This window comes from Liolophura sinensis, chromosome 1 (assembly GCF_032854445.1).
Source record: "Liolophura sinensis isolate JHLJ2023 chromosome 1, CUHK_Ljap_v2, whole genome shotgun sequence".
Classification (NCBI taxonomy): Eukaryota; Metazoa; Mollusca; class Polyplacophora; order Chitonida; family Chitonidae; genus Liolophura; species Liolophura sinensis.
This window is the reverse complement of record NC_088295.1, coordinates 54868672-54881388: the sequence shown is the minus strand read 5'-3', so window position 1 is coordinate 54881388 and position 12717 is coordinate 54868672.

Below are 12717 nucleotides of genomic sequence, written 5' to 3'. Positions count from 1 at the left end.
CACAGATGCCCAACTCAAGTCTAGCTGCTCTAAATAACCTGAGAATTCCTATCAAAACTATGTCATTTTTGATATGGATTCTAGCTACATCACAGAAGCAAATATACCGTTAACTGTATTAACTTGAGCCCGTAATGGACGACGTTCAAGTTCCGATTTGACACTGGCATGTCTGGCCAGAATTCAGACTTCAGTTTTCAGACGTTGAATTTGATCTTTGTCATGGCATTTCGAACAGCACTGGCAATACGGACTGATTCGCTATAGTTTACGCTGTAGGCCTACATTTCATGTGTTTATCTTAGAATGGAAAATTTAGTTACTATTCTTTCCCTCTGTTACAATAAATGTCATTCTACTCCTCCGAGGTATACTAAATTCATACCTGTATGCATGCGAAGACAACTGCATCTTATTGTTGGCATTCCAAATAACCTATATGTACATGTATTCCTATATGGTCATGTACGGTATAAATGTGGACGTCGGCATTAGTGTACAGAGATATGAAGTTATAGCAGTTTTTAGTTTAGTCAAGCTTGAGGTTTTAGTCGACTGTGGCCCCCTTATAGTAGCCAAATCTTTCAAGCTCAGCTAGATGTATTCCTCTCGTAACATTCAGATGAAAAATGGCAAGAGCAGATGCGGCTATCTTTTGAGGGTACAAAATCTTTGCGTCTTGTTCTGTAAATTCACGTCTTCCTGAGCATCAAATTGTCTGGAAATGTGAAAAAAAAAAATTAACTCCAGGGTTTTTCGACGACGTGTTTTTACACCCTTACGCAGAGCAGCAAACCATTTAGGAAGAAATTCGATATACTCGTTGTCAGTCATGTAGCTTTTTTAACACTAAACAAAATGTCCAAGCTTTGACAGCTCGTAACGGTTGGACTTGCATGACGTAATTCGGCGGAGACTACCGAGTGTTCGCGAAAAAAAATGCATAAAACCAGCCTCATTATCCAATGATTTTAAGTGCCATATTCCTCCGATTAATGTACCTCTATTTAATGCTTTTTAAACTCAGTTCAACAATATATACAGCAGTAGTTAATTGCGAGGAAATGATAAATCAGAAATGGCTTAGTGGAATTGACCCCGGCGCCTTTTAGGGTGACTTTATACTATATATGTGGTATAATATTTAAGCTGACGTCATTCAATTTTATATTTATTTTTTTCTCTAAACATCTAGACCTATGGGCACATGAATGGAAAACATTCGTAATCTTCAAAGAGCTGCGAAAAGCATGTAATCTTGCATAGTGTATGCATGGAATGTAATTCGGTTATAAAACATGGCCTTTACGGACTGAAAAAGTTGACATGCATAAAAGCGAGGCTTGTAATAATAATAATTGAATATATTATTAACACGCAAGAATAGAGCAGTGTCAGACCCAATACAGAGCAATACCAAACCTTACCCATGCAAATGTCCCATAATAAAGACTCATAGTACATATGCAGCTTTTGTTGGACGAATATTTTATTGGATGAGTCTGTAAGTTCTCACAGAGCTAGGCCACAACTTCATCTACAGTTATGAGGCCTGCATGGTACGGGCCAAAGTATGCCTCCAGTATAATACCAAGGGCGATGCAGCGAAGGGGCGAGGCGAAGAGGCGAAGTTGCGATCTGAAGGAGCGAAATTGCGATGCGAAGCGGCGAAGTTGCCATACGAAGAGGCGATAATCCAAAGTTGCGGTGCGAAGGGATGAATTTGCGATAGAACGGAGTGGCAATGTTGCGATGCGAAGGGGAGAGGTTGCACCGCCCTTGGTATTCACTGGAGGCATACTGTAGCCGATATCAGCCATCATAATCATATATTTAACAGCCACCATAGTCCCTCTATACAGGAACCTGCCCGAAAAGTCTCCTGACATAGGACCTCTGTCGATCCAATGTGAGCTGCTGGATTCGACCACATGCTGAGTGCATGGCGAAGGGCCACAGAAAACTTACAACAGAAGCAATATATAGTTATGCCTAGCTCGTGCAGGCGAATCGTTTGTTATTGAGGATATCAGTAAGTCGGACAGGAAAGCTTAGTATAGTAGGGCTCGATAGGCTAAACGCTATAGGTAACTGTAACAGTTTTGCACCCAGGCCTACACATGCATATATATGCCTTATCACTACTTTCCATCATAATATAGATCCGGTCTTTTGGTCCGAAAAGCTATATGAACTTTGAACTCCGTGACCAGAGAGTATAACTTAATTTTCACATGTTAATGGTCAAATCGCCTACTGGGGTTAACTTTCTCAAGGGAAACAATAACACAGAGAAGCTATAATACAGAAACCAGATAAGTGAACTGTGTCAGTCACCACCATGCAGGATATAACAGTTTACCGTCCTTCCGTTATGCTGCGCTCATTATAACAACGCCAAGATTCAGGTATATATACGCTGTGAAGTCTATGCATGCTACACCGTGAATACCACTTTGCTTATAGCCAATGAAAAGTAACACATGCTTGATGGCAAGACATGTTCTCATCAGAACAATTCAAATGGCTCTTGATTCTTTTTTCCTCGAACATAAACCATTACGTCTCTTTAAAAATCATTATTAGGGCATATTTTTTACAAAACACTAAAAATTGTTAGGCATGTACATTTATGTATATGTATACAGATATATGTATATATAACTTGCGTTGCAATGAATATCTGCATATATATGTGGACCAGTATATGCCTATATATATGCCTATATATATATATATATATATATATATATATATATATATATATATATATATATATATATATATATATATACATTCAAAGTACACACACAAACTAAGGAAATCGTAGAATTATTAATCTATACGTGCTGTATGCATCCTATTGCTTTGTCTGTGAGATTGGTGAAATATTGGAGCCTCCATGGCCGAAGGGATTAGCATTCCAGTCTGGCGCAATGACCCAGCCGTTGTATAAGCGTAAAACACCAATCATAGAAATATACAAATAAGACTGGTAATATATGCATGGGGAATCATGTTCTAGGCTATTGAGCTCCGTGCCAGCTAGTTCGATATTTATACGCGCATGTAAATATAGCGGAAACAACACACTTCTTCTTCACAATCTTATATATCTGTTTTTGTACATTTTGTATACTTTATAGTTCTTATCAGTTTTAAACACGCTTCCTTCATGTAAGCATATATGTTCGCATTATATACTGTATCAATATACATTGTGGAAGCATGCGCTGCATTGCAAGGTTCACTTGTGTTTGAACATAAGATATAACCAGTCTTGGTTTACTATATAGTCTTGGTACACACGAGTTTATATGAGATTGCACATAACAAGCCACATGCATTTATGATTTTTTTTCATGTTCTCTTACTGTGCTCTGTTGCACATGTCCTATATCGATGTGTTATGTTCTCCAAACCCCAACACGCGGATTCAGATTACAGATAACACATAATGGTAATGGACTTCGGATATCACATATTATATGACTGGAAACCCTTATCTGTTACTATAGATTACCCTATATGTCAGTTATCGTCAGGTCCTTAATCCACGTGTTGTGGTCTTCTAACCTTGAATGGATTATATGTAAATGGCTGTGATTATCTCTCATCCCTATGTATGTGCAACGTGGCATCATATTCTTAATCCATGTATTGTGCTCCCTAAATCATCAACATGTGGATATAGATTACTGGTATAGCGCCTGAATAATACATATTATTACAAACCCTCTGCCTTACCTCACTATGTCTCATACTCCCATCACTGCCTTACCTCACCATGTCTCATACTCCCATCACTGCCTTACCTCACTATGTCTCATACTCCCATCACTGCCTTACCTCACCATGTATAATACTCCCATCACTGCCTTACCTCACTATGTCTCATACTCCTTTCACAGCCTTACCTCACTGTGTCCCATACTCCCACCACTGCCTTACCTCACTATGTCCCATACTCCCACCACTGCCTTACCTCACTATGTCTCATACTCCCACCACTGCCTTACCTCACTATGACTCATACTCCCTTCACTGCCTTACCTCACCATGTATAATACTCCCATCACTGCCTTACCTCACTATGTCTGATACTCCCTTCACAGCCTTACCTCACTGTGTCCCATACTCCCACCACTGCCTTACCTCACTATGTCCCATACTCCCACCACTGCCTTACCTCACTATGTCTCATACTCCCACCACTGCCTTACCTCACTATGTCTCATACTCCCTTCACTGCCTTACCTCACCATGTATAATACTCCCATCACTGCCTTACCTCACTATGTCTGATACTCCCTTCACAGCCTTACCTCACTGTGTCCCATACTCCCACCACTGCCTTACCTCACTATGTCCCATACTCCCACCACTGCCTTACCTCACTATGTCTCATACTCCCACCACTGCCTTACCTCACTATGTCTCATACTCCCTTCACTGCCTTACCTCACCATGTATAATACTCCCCATCACTGCCTTACCTCACTAAGCCCCATACTCCCATTAGTGCCTTACCTCACCATGCCCATTCTCCCTTCACTGCCTTACCTCGCCATGTATCATACTCCCATCACTGCCTTACCTCACTATGTCTGATACTCCCTTCACAGCCTTACCTCACTGTGTCCCATACTCCCACAACTGCCTTACCTCACTATGTCTCATACTCTCATCAATGCCTTACCTCACTATATCCCATACTCCCTTCACTGCCATGTATCAAATGCCCATCACTGCCTTACCTCACTATATCCCATACTCCCATCACTGCCGTACCTCACTATGTCTCATACTCCCTTCACTGTCTTACCTCACTATATCCCATACCTCCTTCACTGCCTTACCTCACTATATCCCACACTCCCTTCACTGCCTTACCTCACTGTGTCCCATATTCCCATCACTGCCTTACCTCACTATATCCCATACTCCCATCAGTGCCGTACCTCACTATGTCTCACACTCCCATCACTGTCTTACCTCACTATATCCCATACTCCCTTCACTGTCTTACCTCACTATATCCCATACTCCCTTCACTGCCTTGCCTCACTATATCCCACACTCCCATCACTGCCTTACCTCACTATGCCCCATTCTCCCTTCACTGCCTTACCTCACTGTATCCCATACTCCCTTCACTGCCTTACCTCACTATGTCCCATACTCCCATTAGTGCCTTACCTCACTATGTCCCATACTCCCATCACATCCTTACCTCACTATATCCCATACTCCCTTCAATGCCGTACCTCACTATGTCTCATACTCCCACAACTGCCTTAAATCACCATGTATTATACTCCCACCACTGCCTTACCTCACCATGTCTCATACTCCCACCACTGCCTTACCTCACTATGTCTCATACCCCTTCACTGCCTTACCTCACTAGGTCCCATAGTCCATTCTCTGCCTTATCTCACTATGTCTCATATTCCCTTCACTGTCTTACCTCACTATATCCCATACTCCTTTCACTGCCTTACCTCACTATGTCTCAGACTCCCATCAGTGCCTTACCTCACTATGTCTCATACTCCTTTCACTGTCTTACCTCACTATATCCCATACTCCCTTCACTGCCTTACCTCATCATATCCCATACTCCCTTCACTGCCTTACCCGCACTATATCCCACACTCCATCACTGTCTTACCTCACTATATCCACACTCCGTTCACTGCCTTACCTCACCGTATCCCATACTCCCTTCACTGCCTTACCCCACTATGTCCCATAGTCCCTTCACTACCTTACCTCACTATGTCCCATACTCCCTTCAGTGCCGTACTTCACTATATCCCATACTCCCTTCAATGCCGTACTTCACTATGTCCCATACTCCCTTCACTGCCTTACCTCACTATGTCCCATACTCCCTTCACTGCCTTACCTCACTGTATCCCATACTCCCTTCACTGCCTTACCTCACTATATCCCATACTCCCTTCACTGCCTTACCTCACTAGGTCCCATAATCCCACCACTGCTTTTCCTCGCTATATCCCATGATCCCTTCACTGCCTTACCTCACTGTGTCCCATATTCCCATCACTACCTTACCTCACTATATCCCACACTCCCTTCACTGCCTTTTCTCACTATATCCCATACTCCCTTCACTGCCGTACCTCACTATGCCCATTCTCCCGTCACTGTCTTACCTCACTAGGTCCCATATTCCATCACTACCTTACCCCACTATATCCCATACTCCCTTCACTGCCTTACCCCACTATGTCCCATACTCCTTCACTCAAAGTATTAATGTTAATTTTAACACCAAGCCTGTTGTTTAAGTATGCTAGAATGTATTCTGTTATCACAACGTAATATTCTGTCATATTCCGCGTAATATTTTGTTAGTCTAACAGAATCTTTATGTTGAAGTAATATGAATGAATTATATTTAAAGGAGAAGAAAACCTAAAAACATGACACTATGGCTGAAAAGAGCACATTGTTTTCTATCCTGGTGGTGCCTGCTGCATAATTTTGCGATTTTTGCTCGGCATACACGTAAAGTTTGAAAACGGCAAAGCAGGCATAAATCGCTGAGTCATCTCGTCCTCCATCTTTAACACCCTGTAATTTATTGCTGCGGATGTGTTGCCACACAACCAGTGAGAATCCTTAAAACCGCGGGCTTGCTCATGTAAAAGTCGGAACCTGCGTCCAAACATTCCGATTTCCCGATCGTCAAGCGGAAAACGAACTGTACTACCTTCTGGGAAGAAGAGTTCTAACGGAATGTACGAACGTAACTTCGGCGGTTTCCGACGGAAATTCTCCACCTAACACAGAAGACTTTAGGACTAGTTCTTAGGCCAAATGAGTCGCCTACACTTTATTTATTTATAATTTATCATCTTGAGGTACATATTAGAATTTTTTATGGCATGCACCTGCGAGGAAATGCATACTCTTTTCAATGGTATTTGTTTGTAATTTAAGTTTTCTTCTCCTTAAGTTACACCAATAACGCCATTTGCCATTACAGGGTTTCACAGGAGTTGTTTATTATTTCCTTTGGTTGCTGCATTATGGCATGATGCTACCGACGTCTCTGGCACGGTCTTGTCACCATAGTGCGATAACATCCAAATCTTGCCACTATCCGAAACCACGTGGTCCATCTTCACAAGGTCAAGGCCCACACTGCCGGACATGGGATGGTTATATGCCATTTGTTCTGCGTTGATGCATCCGTATATGGAAAGGCTAGAATGAATTAATGAAAAAGTGCATGGTTATGACTTATCGCCACAACGGCAATACCACTTCATATTGTGGTAAGAATGGTTTAGACATTAGATATGATACTGCCATAGTTATGCTCGACTGCAATTTATACTGGCAGGTCTTCGCGTTTAGTGCATTTTTATGGCTCGTATTAGATAAAATATATCGAAAGTAATGTAGAAAATAATACTTTTGATGACAATACTCAATTCTCTCTACAATAACACATGATTCAAACTTCACAGAAAACCTCCAAATGGCCCAATAAGGTGAATGAATCCATCAGAATCAATCAAAATGTGTCACTTCAAATATTGTAAACTTGAGGTGAAATACTGCACGTTTTCGGTATATACATCGAGATACATAGGCTTTTCCACCGTTATATTAAAATCATACATCTTTTAGTTTCCATGAAGTTTACAAAAACAATACATTATTGTAATGTGCCTAAAAATGTCTAGACTGCAGATAGCAAAAATGTTTATGGGTCATATTTTCTTTCAAGAAACTTTATTCGAGTACATATTAACACCCGTGTGCGCTACTCCATACAGTGAGCTTTAGAACAATGGAGAAATCGTACAAGTACATGTATATATGCCTAAACACACGATATTCGTAATCACAGCGGTATATAACGGTCAGGCAGGATTATGAGCTCGATTACGATTCCTCAAAACCAAGAAATAGCTATTTACTAGAGATTCATTAGACCGGGCTGCGGTTTAATGGTTAGCCTTCATGATTATATATTGAAGAATATATTATGCGCCTCTTTCTCACTGAACTATGCTGAAAATCATGAACTATAATATATATTTTCACTGAATCAATGGAAATACTGACTCGAGTGAGACTCGAACTCACTGGTCTCGAGATAGTCATTTCAGTGTCGGAAATTCAATTTATATTGATGTATTCCCTGATCATGATCAGCAACTACAGTAGAATGATACTTTCCAAAACTCGAGCCGAAAATTTACCACGTTTCCATAATCCAACAGGTTGTATCAGACACGTTAACTCTGAGATCCGTTGGTCACTCTCCCATCACAGTTTCCATTTTAACCTCTCTGAATCGGTACATTCACCAACCTGGACCTCCTACTTCTTACAGTACATGCGCCGCTCGCTATACATCATTGCCACCACTGGGCAAGCTTGACCGTGGGAGCATGCGCTAAGCGTGTAGGCTCGTTAAATCTCAGACTCACCACTGGTGTCCTCGCACGTAACTATTTAAACAGCATTCATCAATAATATTGTTCCAGGTGTTGGTTACAACCATGCTGTCCATATTTCAGACAAGGAGAATGCATGCATGGGTATTAAGTATTCTTAGAAACAGAGGTCTCATCAGCATGACCCCAGTAACTTCAGCGATGCTGAAGATTTCTGTGCAAACTTTGCTAGTGGTGGCAGTGACTTAAATGAGCATAGAGAGCAGCGCATGCGCTGTAAGGAGTATGCTTGGAAGTTCGAAAACCGTCATTTTCGAATCACGTGTCTTTACTGATAGCGTACTCACAAAACTCGCTTATAGTTTTATTCTGTACATTTCTTAAAGCAAAATTAATGATAAGACTCATAAACATGTTGTCAGACGCAATTTTAATGTTGTAATCTTCATGGTTTTAAGGTTTTTTGCGGCCGACTGGAATCGAAAATGGCTAGCTTTCCTTTCATGCAATTTGTACATCAGTGATGTTTAATCGTGTATGACGTTATGTTTTTTATTATTCACGAATAAATTTAATTTTGTGATATGAAATCAGAGTTAATGTAGGATTTTGTAACGTACAGCACACTCGAAAAACCGAGTTCCAAATTGGTGATTTATTTAGCCTCTTTATTTGTTTTATTATAGTTTCACGCCGTTTTACGTCGTTTATTATAGCTTAAGACGTCGAACAGCATTATGATGGGTGCTACGGGGAAACCCACGACCATGCCCAGGTCTCTCTCTGTGAGGGGTCAAATTAACATTTAATCGATATCAATAAATCATTTATCGATATTGATAATTCATCTCCTATACGAGAAAGTTTTTGTTGGTCAAAGATTACCAGACATCGTCGGCTTCTAACAGCTAAGGCTATGGTAACAGTCATTAATAAAAGGATGACCATTATCTGTATAGTTAGGTTAACAGGCACTCATAGTGCCACTTAATATTAAGTCAAAGTGCCTGGTAATCTGGGGAAAGTGGCAGTCTACATTGAGCATATTTCGTTGTTATCATTGTTCATAATGAGTACATTTTCTCACGAATCGTCATCGCAAAGGCAAGAATGCACAAAATATTACACATCTTGGGCTACAATGACAATGCACTTTAAGCGGGAAAGGTCCATACCATTTCCACGTCATTGCAGGCTCGGTGGATACAGGACAAAATGTCCCCATCCCTAAAGACCTCCATGTCTCCGTGTATGTCATCTCAAATCTTCTCTCAATTCCCTCTAAAATATAAAAATCAAAACGTCCGCACATTGAAGCAAAGGGGACAATGATGCCGCAGACGGTTGAATCTAGCTCGCTCTGACAGGCTCAAGGAAGCATAAGTCAGAGGGTTTGTCCGGTATCTGACGAAGGGAAGCGCTCTGATTCATGACTGCCCCACACAAGTGGGACGCTAAATATAAGTCGAACAGGCAAAATAAACAAACGTGTGAAAATTTAAGTCCCTAAAACCAGCAAGCTAACCTGTGAAACGTCTAGAGGCGATGAGCTGTTATTATTACCTGAAAGCCAGTTTACAATGAAATTAAGCTCGGTGATATTACAGCGATTATACAGGAGTTATATATGTTAACCAGACGCACACTCGCAGCCATTAGCCATTAATAGCTTGCTTGCTTCTTTCCAAACTCCAAAGCCACACTGTGTTACGGAGGGTCACGTCACTCCTTACAGCATGAAGAGTATGTAAAATCACAGCATCGACGACAATTTGATAGGTGGCAAATGGTCGCTTGTGATCCGGTTTCTTGTCAATTTACCCAAGTTAGCTTTTTTTTAACTATTCATGTAAATGCTACAAAAGTGACATATCCCAGCGCTATGCCTTTAAGCAGAATTAGGTTAATATGGTGATGTTGATTACAATTTATTAGATGTCACTGTGTTGTCATCACATTTGATAAACACAAGCCTGAAAACAATGCAAAGGGACCAGGGGTCGGGGATGCTTAGTCTATCAGCAGACTACTGGTTTATGTACACATACAACATAAAAGTCTACAATACAGAGAGTCAATTCAGAGCAGCGACAACAGGGTGACGGTTGGTAAATGGTCCCATAAGATGTCAGTGATCTAGGATTACGGCGTATCTGTCATGTACAGGGCGTTTTAGAGCGGGACTTACAGGTTACTATAGTCTATTTCTTTTCGCGAGTCGCCTGCGTTCAGCCCTCTGTAAAATCAATCATACTCGCTACCAAAATTGCCTTTAGTCAATGACACGTAACAACACATAGATATGTTGGAAGTCCATATTATTGCAAGGAAGATGAAGTCAGAACACTTTTTATAATTCATAATATTAAAGTTCATAAGCTCGGTTTCGACGGCAAGCATCCATTACCTCGGGTGACCTCAAAATTATTCAAAAAACGGTGGCATGCTGGATATTGAGCGCATTTCAACGTGTTTTTGACGGAGGGCGACACTAGTTACCTGAACTGCTATCGACTTAACTGTAAACCCAATAATACTGACACTGCTATATTTGAAATTGTTTACACGTTTTAGTATTATTTAACCTTAATAAATGAATTTTATTTTGTGTCTTGTAGTATATGATCTCACGGCCGTGTGGATTTAGAGATGGATGATAGAAATTTTAAAGCCATGTAGACTTGATGCTGCTGTTGAATAATTATGACGTCACCCGAGGCGTCATAATATCGCATATGCTCGCATTTACGTGTAAGTCCTATCATTTTGAATTAAATTCATCTTGAGAAGTGGGATTTTACATCCCATGAACTACATCTATATCTGAGAATTACCCAAATGCTGTGATGTCATCACATTTAATGAACGGTGCGGTAAAATGAAAACAATGCCAAGGCCCTTAATATATGGTATGCAGTGAGCGTGACGTGCAGCACTGGCTTCCTCGCTGGTTGAGAAGATCCAATACAGAGGGACGTCACTATACTAATCCGCAAGTGCAATGCGCCAAGTGTCTTATGAGATTATTGGTTGATCAAGATTGAGGGAAAATTATGCATGGGAAAGATAACTTTAGTTGCATTCAGGACTTTACATTTTAGGAATAAAACCCTGGCTAGTTGATCTAAAGCGTTACCCTCGCAACTGCCGAACAGCCAGTTTAATAAAAGTTTAGTTGATTAAAGAAAGTTTTCAGTCTCTGGGAAGCTTAAGGTATAGTAAACTGCAGAATCCCTGCGTAATTTATTCGCATGTCCCTGTATAGAAAACTGCGGGTTTTGCTGCATATTGCCCTTATAAGTATCTGACACACATATATACGATTAGCTAATCCAATGCCACCCCCACCACCAGCTCCACACCAACCCCCTCCACCCCATCCCAACCCCACCCACCCGACGCCCACAAGATTTTACGCATTATCCATGTACAATCCCCCCACACATTCTTCGAAGACTTTAGCCAAGAATAAGACAGTAAGGGGATTGTTTACACCGGACTTAGGTGCTCGTACCTGCGGTGTAAAGTATATCCAGGTGGCGCAGAGCATGTACTATATATTTTTATTTTTATTTTCTTCCCTCAACCTTGATCAACCAATAATCTCATAAGATATTTGGCACATTACACTTGCGGAATAGTGTAGTGACGTCCCTGTAAATTGGAATTTACAATGCAAAAACTCATTATATTGTATAATCATATATATATATATATATATTTTTTATCTGGAATAAACAGTTTCATAATGGAATTCATTTCGTACGTGTACGTGATTGGGATCTCCAATTACCATGTGACGCCAGAACGTGATAGCCTTTTAAACTTGCAGATGTTGGCTTGGCTTAATTATGTATCCCTGGAGTACATTAGATGTGTATTGTTGTTTTTTCGACCTTGTTGAAAATCTGTTACGTTTGTCGGGGATGTTTTGATACTGTTCATCCCAAATATGAGCTTCTGCATATTCATAAGGTTCGATTTTTACAAGTGAAGATTGCTCGTGTATATAGCCTATATGGCCTTTACGTATAAGGTGTATATACTTCATGTATAAGTGCCTATATGGATTGGATATGGCTTGGATATTTTGTCTTTTTTCAGTCGTGAATACAAATAACACATTAAAATCGTGGTAGGTAGGAATACATTATTCCGACCAACGCCTTATAGGACATTGCACTTATCGGTTGGTTTAGCACGTATTCATGAATAGACCGCTTGTGTCACCCCCACTAGAGACCCTCGCCGCATATCTCATGCATGGTGGATA